The sequence below is a fragment of the Pieris napi genome, chromosome 21 (genome assembly GCF_905475465.1).
Source record: "Pieris napi chromosome 21, ilPieNapi1.2, whole genome shotgun sequence".
NCBI classification, from domain to species: Eukaryota; Metazoa; Arthropoda; class Insecta; order Lepidoptera; family Pieridae; genus Pieris; species Pieris napi.
In genome coordinates, this window is record NC_062254.1 from 8951651 (window position 1) to 8961436 (window position 9786).

A 9786-nucleotide genomic window follows, 5' to 3' on the forward strand; every position below is an offset into this window, starting at 1 on the left:
TTCTGCCTGACGATGAAACTCAGCTGCTGATATTAATACGAACAACTCCTCTGAACACTCTCCATGGTAAACGCAGTAGAAGATGCAGACCGACCTCACATCTCTACGCAACGTCAAGGGATCAAGCCACTCGCGAGATGGAATGACCGTCGACGATTTGAAAAGCTCTTCGTTGAATATGGTCAAGTGAAAGGAGCTGGTACTGGGGAGCTCCCGCCCAGAGATGAGAACAGTACTTCATGTGGCGCCGAATTTGCGCTTTATACTTAGCGTTTTTTACTTGTACTTAGTAGTGTGGTGGACATAAACTCTTAAAAATAAATAAAAATAAACGAAGAGCATCCCTGCGTAATTCATTCGTAATATTTGTCTTTTATTTTTAAGTTTATTGGAACGACGAAGTTCCTTATCGCGCGTTGTGAAAGGGGGCTAGACGGAGAAAAATTCTTACGAAAAGTTGTCACGACACTTTTTTGCTATTTGCTATTGTAATACACCGGTTCTTGTCCGATCACCGAAGCTAAGCAACGTCGGGCGAGGTCAGTACTTGGAAGGGTGACCGCCTGAGAACACCTCGTGATGTTGGCTTTTTTTTGTAGGGATAAGAAATGAAAATTATTTTTGGAATCACTTAACTAAATTAGTCTTGTTGGAACGAAGTTATCGAGCGTTGAAAAGGGGGCTAGACGGAATAAATTAAGACCAAAAGTTGTAACGACACTTTTTGCTATAGTTGTTATATTTTACATTTTCGATTTAGCTATCGCCAACGTCCATACCACGTTGAATACACCGGTTCTCGTCCGATCACCGAAGTTAAGCAACGTCGGGCGAGGTCAGTACTTGGATGGGTGACCGCCTGGGAACACCTCGTGATGTTGGCTTTTTTTTTTCGTCGTAAGATTGGTGTCGAGAAAATCTATCATACTGTTATGATACCAATTAACATAAATTAATCGAAAGGAATTTCGTTCCATCCGGGTGTCCCTTGACACCTCTAAAGTTTTTTTTAATATTACAATGAAATTAGTTAATTAGTTTATATATTTTATTTCTTCGATCCATGCACGTGTGCACGAAGGTCCATTGGTGCACAGCTGGATATCAAACCTACGACCTACACTGCTGCTATTAAGCACCTATACTAATCTATACAGATTTGTACTTTGTATGTAAGAGAGAAACGCAAAAATTGCTGGGCTGCAGGCCCGGCCCAAATTAAGCCGCATTTTTACTGAGTTATATTCGAATAAATTTCCCTAATATTAAAAATATAAATGCACAGCCGTGCCCCGTGACAGGCTAATATAGACGTTCCACAATTTATATAATTATTTAATATTTGCTCTAAGTAACTCTTCAATTACTTTCATAACAATAACATCAAAGTCATACAAATAGTCTAAAGTGAGAGCTCATTTTCTTAAAATTTTTACCTTTAAAGATATTACCTGCTTTAACAATAGCACTCAAAACTTTTGTTACATTCACCATTGTTTTATTCTAAAGTGTTATATTATGAAAAGTAGTTTCAAGTTTTACAACTTAGCACTTCTATTGTAATTTTATACCTAATTGAAGATGTCAAGTGTTTTGAGTGGATAATTTATTGTACGCTTGGGAATTTAAAAGTTTTTGGTAACATGGATTTCTTACACGTGTCTTTAAAATACCATTCGAATCACTAAGATGAATCATTAATTATTCGAATTACTAAGACTAATGATTGGTATTAACTGTTAGAGAATTGCATGTATGTGGCTATTGGGCTTGCAGAAAGGCGCAGGTCAGATATATCTTGTTAATCTCCTTTTGGGATCGAAACAAACTGCTTTTTCTCAGAAATATAATTATTTATTTTGTGCTTACAATTATAGTATTGATGCAATACATAATATATACAAAAAACATTTACGAAACTTGGAATAAAAATAGATTATGTAAATATACGTATGTACGTAAGTATACCTAATTCTTTTTTTTATTTTATAGAACAGGGGGCAAACGGGCAGGAGGCTGACCTGAAGTGATACCACCGCCCATGGACACTCTCAATGCCAGAGGGCTCGCCAGTGCGTTGCCGGCCTTTTCAGAATTGGTACCCTCTTTTCTTGAAGGACCCTAAGTCGAATTGGTTCGGAAAACTTCAGTGGGCAGCTGGTTCAACAAAGTGGTGGTGCGCGGCAAAAACTGCCTTGAAAAACGCTCAGTTGTGGAACGGCGGACGTCGATACTGGTGGAATTTCGTATTTAGATGTGTTGTGTGATGGGGTGTAAGTTAGGTTATGTAGTTTTTATAGTGTAACCTAAAATCAGAATTATATTTATTATTATTAAATATATTCCAAATAACATTAGCAATCTCTCAACTAAGTAGAACTGTGTCTTATTAATAGCCTAGGTTTTTTAGGCACTATTCACGCTTCATATTCACAGTAGAAACGGTTATTCTAAATTACTTTGTCAATAAAAGGCATTCCCACTGCGTGTGTCCACATCAATGGGAAACATGAATCCATATTGTTGAAAGGGCTACAAAAAATCAAAATACGTGCTATATTAGAAACCTTGCACCCCTCGTTATGAAATTATGATAATGCGGCAATATTTTGTTAGCGTCTAAAGATTGAAGCCTCTATTTGTATTTACATAAGGTATATTTTAGAGTAAATAAAATCACGGCCCGCTCGTCCCCCTAAAAGAGATTATTATAAAAATCTTCTATACTTATTGTCAAAAGCGTATTATATTCAAGGACTGTTTGGTTCATATTTTTATTAAAGAAATAAATTATGGTGTGTAATTTTTCTTATTTATTGGAGCGTTTCTGAATACCCACTTAATATATTTTGGTTGACCTATTTTTAATAATATTAAAAGTGGCATTTTTCATATCAAATAGTTTTTTTAAGTGGCCATTTTTTATGCTTGATTTATATATTAATTTATGCTGGGTAAAGCTTTGAAACGTTCATTACGTTTATGAAATAATAATATGGTTTAGTGTTATAAGCTATTTATATTAATATGTTATTAAATTAAACGAATAATTACTTTATTACGCTTGTGGCTTATTGGCTTTCAGTCATTAAACTGGATTAAAAACATTGTTTATTTAAGCGATGATTATTATCTTTAATATGAAAAAAGATATAGTAACTTGAGACCATAAATAAAAACTTTTTACATTATTAAAATTTGCCGTTGTACCAGAAATGTGGTCGTAGTCCGATGCTCATATACTGTTAAAAAATCTGCACCATCAGCCATATAAAAACAAAAAAACGTGTGTGTACTTATGTACACGCGTTAGAAGTTATACTTCTTAGGCGTAACAAGATAAAAGACTTTTCAAAAATTTTATTCTACGTTTGTAGAAAAAAGGACACTCACAATAGAAAAAACTAAAATGTTGACTATAGCTAACTTCAGGGTGTCGGTTTTTTGTGACAGTGCGCGCGGTGTAAAATTTACTCTCATCATTTTTCCCTATCGCGCCAATAGTACCTATAACTTCAATAGCCATGCAAATGTCATATTAATTATCATAATGTCATAATAATAAGTTTAGTAAATTATTTATAATTAATGTCAAAACTTATGTTCTTAATACTCCCCCACTATAAAGGCTATACACCGCATAGTAAATGTTAACTGGAAATAATGGTATACAAAATAAATGATATTCCAGTGGACAAAACATCGAGTCTAAATGTACCAAAATCACATCATAGATCATAATAGCGGAAATCCCACACGCACCGACGGACACGCTTAAACTAACATAAATAATCCTGACTGATCTACCAGGGGATCATAAATTGTATAGAGATTGGGCCGTGACAGTGATTATTCTATTTCTACGTTTTGTTAGGTGAATTGGAGGCTTCAGATATGACATACATTAATTAAACATCAATATAAGAAGGTTTTCGGGTTGATAATATGTAAGGTACCTACCTACAAATAACTTTTCAATGTCTATGAATTAGCTGACCAACAACGATTTTATGAAGTCTTTGTGAAGATTCTTTACTGGATCCAACCAGTAAAATTTAATTTAATTTTTTAAATTTTTTTATTAATGAAAAAGTTGATAAAAGAAAATACGCTTTAATGATAAGTACAAACCAACTTTGCACAATAGATATTATCACTAAAATAATTAGCAAATTGTTTTATATTAATTTCGTGACCAATGGTATAGTAATAGAAACGTCGAGTTACATAAATAATAAATAAATTCTCGCTTTCATTGGGCAAAAGTTTTATTTAATTTGAATATTTTTTCTATACCATATTTGCCGAATTTCAACATAATTATCTCAACGCGTTTTCTATGAATTCCGTTAAATTAACACAGATATTGACTTGTCTACAGTATTATGAGCAATCAGATAAAAATCACTTAAAATTTGTATGAAGGTTAATATCGTTTTTTCTTCCAATAAATTCACATACTAAAATACTTCTAAAAGAGACTAAAGATTCTAATGACTCATCGTCTGTCTGGATTGGAAAAGGTCTTTTACATATTACATATATTCAAAAAACCATATAAAAAATATTTAATTAAAGTTTGCTATTATTAAAATCCTATAAGTACGTAAGCGTACATAGCGTTGGATTTTCTTTAATATTTTATACTTTAAGTGCCCGTAAAGTTCAAGTTTAATAAAGTGTATGGCTATTGTTCAATCACTCAATGTAATAGACCGAACAAAAATACTAGTATTTTTCAAATAAACGAATTTCTTATGAAATTCCGAATACAATGGATCTTCACATAGTGTTTTCAAACGAATAAATGTAAGTAACAATACTGTATAGTGATGGGGCTTTGTAATATTATATTATTATAAATTTTACTGCACTTTTTCACTTGTACAAATTTTAATGATTTTATAATTGCCTATATTACTAACAAATAAAGGTTTAAATTATTTTTAATTTTTAAGCTATTGCATAGATTTTAACGGCGGGCTTTGAGCGCGGCGACCGAATTAAGAAATTCCGTAACGAAATAAACCTAACACATAATGACGTGCTATATGGGTGCGGCAAATACGCGTTAGAGCGGGACAGAACGCATACTGCGTCTCTGGAGTGGTAGATTGAATCAATATCAAAGAAAAAAAACTGCAAAAAATAAATAAATAATTATATTGCATAAGTTTATAAAAAATGCTATACAATAGCTTTACCGTCCCCGAGTGCCACACGTATTTTTATTTAATTAAATACATACGAATTTAGATGATGCACATTTATATAATATTCTTAAAAGGATCGAGATAATACGCGGAAATAACATAGTTTTATTAGTTTATTGTAAATAAAGCCGTCAAAGTATATTTCTGTATCTTATTTTAAAGTTGAATGAATATGTTATGTATATTTTATTTGCCGATTGTCATATACGTATACATAACCCTTATTATCTTATCCTTTTTACTTGAATGTAAATATAAAAAATAGTATCACAATTTTAAAATCCATAAAACCAATCGTAAGTTGGTTAAGGCTTAAACAAATGGCGACATGCAAATTAATGAAAGCCGTCGTATATATACAAAAATATCGATATTTAAACTGGCAACATCACTACCCAAAATGACAGTGTTGACAATGCACAATAGTATCAGAATTGTAATCTGATGCTCATGATCAATCTTCGCGCCGACAATTGGTGGTTGAATGCAGTACAGATGGCGAGATTATCCTCACTGTTGTACTATAGACTCGTTAAATCTCTAGGAACCTGTCACTATTAAGCCTTTTATCTGTCTGCCTACGATAAAATAAAAAACACCTGCTTTAAGGGCGCTAAATAAACTATGACAGCAACACTAAGTATAGTCATATGTAAATTGGCGTGACATTTGACATGTGTCAATGACAATGGACTCTATAAATGTTCAAAGAATGCATTTCTTCAGACTCTCTTTCGTACTACGAAAAATCTTAACTGGCATATTTTAATAGGTTCGGAATTATCGCACTTATAACTCAAAAACAATAGCAAAGAATTAGAGCACACACATTCAAATCCACACCATACTTTGACAGATGACGGCATTGACATTGACAATTATAATGACGGCTGCCATTTGAAGAAAATTATTCCAAAAGTTTTCGGCATTTTGGAGAAGATTATTATTCTATTGGTCTGGTTTTACTCATAAATATTATACTTCTTTTTACATTTTTATTTTCTTCACATGGTATGGAGACGCCGATGGTTTATTGCTGTTTGCTAAAAAAACGCCTCAAATCTTTTTCTTTTTACGTCATAGTGGTGTGCTACAAATGTATATACAAAATATAATTATTATTTTAAAAAAAATGTTTGTTGTTACTAATCCTATTGATAGTCTGTGTTGTTGTAGTGATTAACTGTTGTTTTGATTAGCGTTAAAAATTCCATTTATTGGTTATTTTCGTACCTGGGTCGCCTTATATTTTATTTTCACGTTGACGTCTGGCGTTCCAAAACACAGTGCCTTATAAGATATCCCTTCCATTATGTGGTGCGCGACCACTAAATGGAACAAGCTACCATTCCAGGTGTTTCGGAACCGTCACCGTCAACTACCATATAGGCCGGCAACGCACCTTTAAACTTCTTAGTAGTGATAGAGCCCTTGGGCATCGGTTGGCACTGAGTGACCCGCTCGTACGTTTACCTCTTGACCGATTAAAAAATAAATGTTCGACTTCTTTAAGTTTTTCTTTTTGCCAGATGAGCAACGGGTTGGTCAGAAATTGCGCATACGCATAATTGAATATGCAATTATTAACTTATAAAAGAGACTAATTATAAATATTATTATATAGTTTTAATCTATAAATACAATATTATTATACAACTAATAACAGTTCTTATATAATACACAAAAAACTATGACACGAATTACACAAATTTCGTCAGTTGCAGTGATATTTTTCGGGCGAGCAGTGTTTTTTCAACCCGAAACAATGATTGTTTCCCCGGTATTTAACCTAGCTAACTGCTTTTCGTAAATTCAAAAGAATGCCACATAACCTAGCTTTGGCCCCAGTAGAATGGGAAAACATAAGAGGGCTTTATAGATGTGGTCGAACTTAAGGTATCCGACGAGGCATAAAGTTTACAGATGCCAGAGAACCTATGGCTTGAATAATGTGAATAATTGGAGAGATTTAAAGTAAAGTAAAGTAAAAAATCATTTAATCATATAGGTAACATAATATACACTTATGACTCGTCAGTATAGAAATACATTTTAATGCTTCTTATTTTACATTTACTGCTAGTTCTAAAATGAAGGGCGTAGAACGGGAGAGAAGAACTGGCAATAAACTCTCCGCCACTCTTTTTAATCGCCATTTTTTTTACACAACGTTTGTAAGGAGCTGCAGCAATTACACCATCTTCCACATGACATTTCAAGTAATTAATAATAATAACATAAAAACAAAGACTTGTCCTCTATCAGCAGGAGGCATGGTGAAATAGGAGCACGCGCTTACATTCTCGTGGGAACAACACGCAAACACATAATCGAAATAACCAACATCACCACATACACGAATTCAAGTACGACCAGTTACCACAAGCAGCACCCGTTCACGAGCATGTCGCATGTCCAGTCATCGGCCCCCTCGCCATATTTTAGGGAGAGAGACAACCCGACGCATGGACACCGCCACAAGCAATGATATTTAAGCGAGAATGACGATCCTTGAAATGTGAACTTGGCTTAGAAGAGATATAGATAGCGTTTTCTAGTTTTGGAGGTCTACTTTCAAATTAATTAAATTTTATAAAGATATTTAAAACGTAATATTAGAAGTTTATGGGGTACAAAGCAGCGCCTATTCAAGGGATATAAATCATTTTGATCGATGCCGTTGAGTTACTCACGCGCGAAATGCGAACGTATTGTTACAAACATTATTATAAAGTACTAAGTCATAAGATGAAGCGATTATTTACCACATTAAGATGTCTAACGCAAGAACTCATCAGTACCAATCTTGTGGATATTATGAAAAAGATACAGGATGTAGTTATTTTCGAATTTTAATAAAAATTAGTAAAAAAAGTCAATGTTCTTATAAAAACGCAAAATAAATCATAACTCTGCAGGGGTTGTGCTTAGAGACCTCCCGTAGAAACAATTTTTTGCAGCTGATTACCTCAACTATCTCCTATTTGCGTTTGATTCACGACCTTTTGGCCACCCTAATACCTATTATAAAAAAGCGTCGTTCTTATGACTTGAACTATACACAAAGCAACCGTCATCCATTCGGAAGAGGAGAGCCTTTGTTAGACCATACGCCGTCCCGATCCAACTTATAATAACGAAATACCCTCGGATTAATTGTGTTATTTTTACACTGCCTTTGAAACTCATTGAAACGTTATAATTTGTTTCTAAAATCGTTTTTAAAACACACTTTCTTTTGTTGCAGTTTTGATAAACATTGTCGATTGTAATTGAAATATAATGACGTCCTTGTTATTAATGTTTATTTTAGTTGTGTATAGTACGGAAATTAAGGCCGTATAAATTAATTGTAGAGATTGGCCTAGTGGCTTGATCGTGCTACTATCATGCCTGAGGTCCTAGGTTCGAACCCTAACTGTGACGGGATCTTACTGTCTGTATGCGCATTTAACACTCGCTTATTGAAGGAAAATATCGTGAGGAAACCGGTGCATTTAAATCTAAAAAGTTGACGGCATACGTCAAAGACAAATAGCTGATTTTTATTTAAAAAAAAGTGAATGCGTATAAAGTCAGAAGTGAAACTTCTTAGGCAACTACCTACTAACAAATTTTTAAGTCTTGTTCTTATTTATAACAAATCTAAAACTTTAGATTTCCGAGACTTAGAGGAAGAGAGAAAGGAAGATATGTTAAAAAATAAAAATATTAAAAGTGTCGAAAATTAATACAAATTATAAATTTAATTTTTCTAATTTGTTTCTTCGATAATAAAATCACGTGGCATTTTAATTTACACGTCATTTGAGATTTTAATAAATTATTTTGCATAAAATATTTCAAAAATTCTCTTTACGAAATTTCAATTTTAAAAATAGAATTTATATAAGGTAATTCACCCTTCTCACTCTCTCTCAATCAGTCTCAATCGCTCTCTCCCTTTTCTTCGACAAAAACGCTGCACATCTTCGTGACGTTCTGTAAAAAATTTACCCTCACGCGCCTAAAGAAGTTTCACTTCAAAAATACAACAAAACAGATGTTACATTATCTTAAAGTATATCTTGACACGGTGTTTGGTAGACTAATCCAAAACGGCTAGACAATTTTTTGTTGCTTTTTTCATACCGTTTTGTTATTAAATTCCATTATCCAGAAACATTTTTGTCATTTGTTTTGTATTTTTTTTTTGGCTCACTGCGGTTTAAACCGCGGGGTACAGGTAGGCAATCAATATCTTCATACAACGTCGTTACACAATTTAAATCCTCCTTAGTTAACTTAAGGAAACAGAATACAAGATTGGATACACTCGTAGCTTTGAGGCGAACTAAAGATTAGTTTATAGTTTAATTTAGTAGTAAGAGCATTTTTATTTATAGTTAACATAATGTTACTCATCGATAGCTCTCTGAGTTCAGCCTTGCGATTCTGTAACTCAGTTTTCGAACTCTCACAGTGGTTTTCGCAGCGGCGGTCGCGATAAAATCAGTCGTGAAGTAGTCATTTTACGATTTGGCATTCTGATAAACAATAAACTGCAAGCTCCCTCCTTATGTCATCGAAAAGT

The 9786-nt window shown here is 33.4% G+C and overlaps 1 non-coding gene across 1 annotated transcript; it reads left to right on the top strand.

Moving 5' to 3' along the window:
• The first annotated feature begins 765 nt into the window (after positions 1–765).
• On the top strand, positions 766–884 carry LOC125060564. Its single transcript, XR_007118887.1, has one exon. It is a non-coding gene; the product is annotated as a 5S ribosomal RNA (ribosomal RNA).
• Positions 885–9786: the final 8902 nt, after the last annotated feature.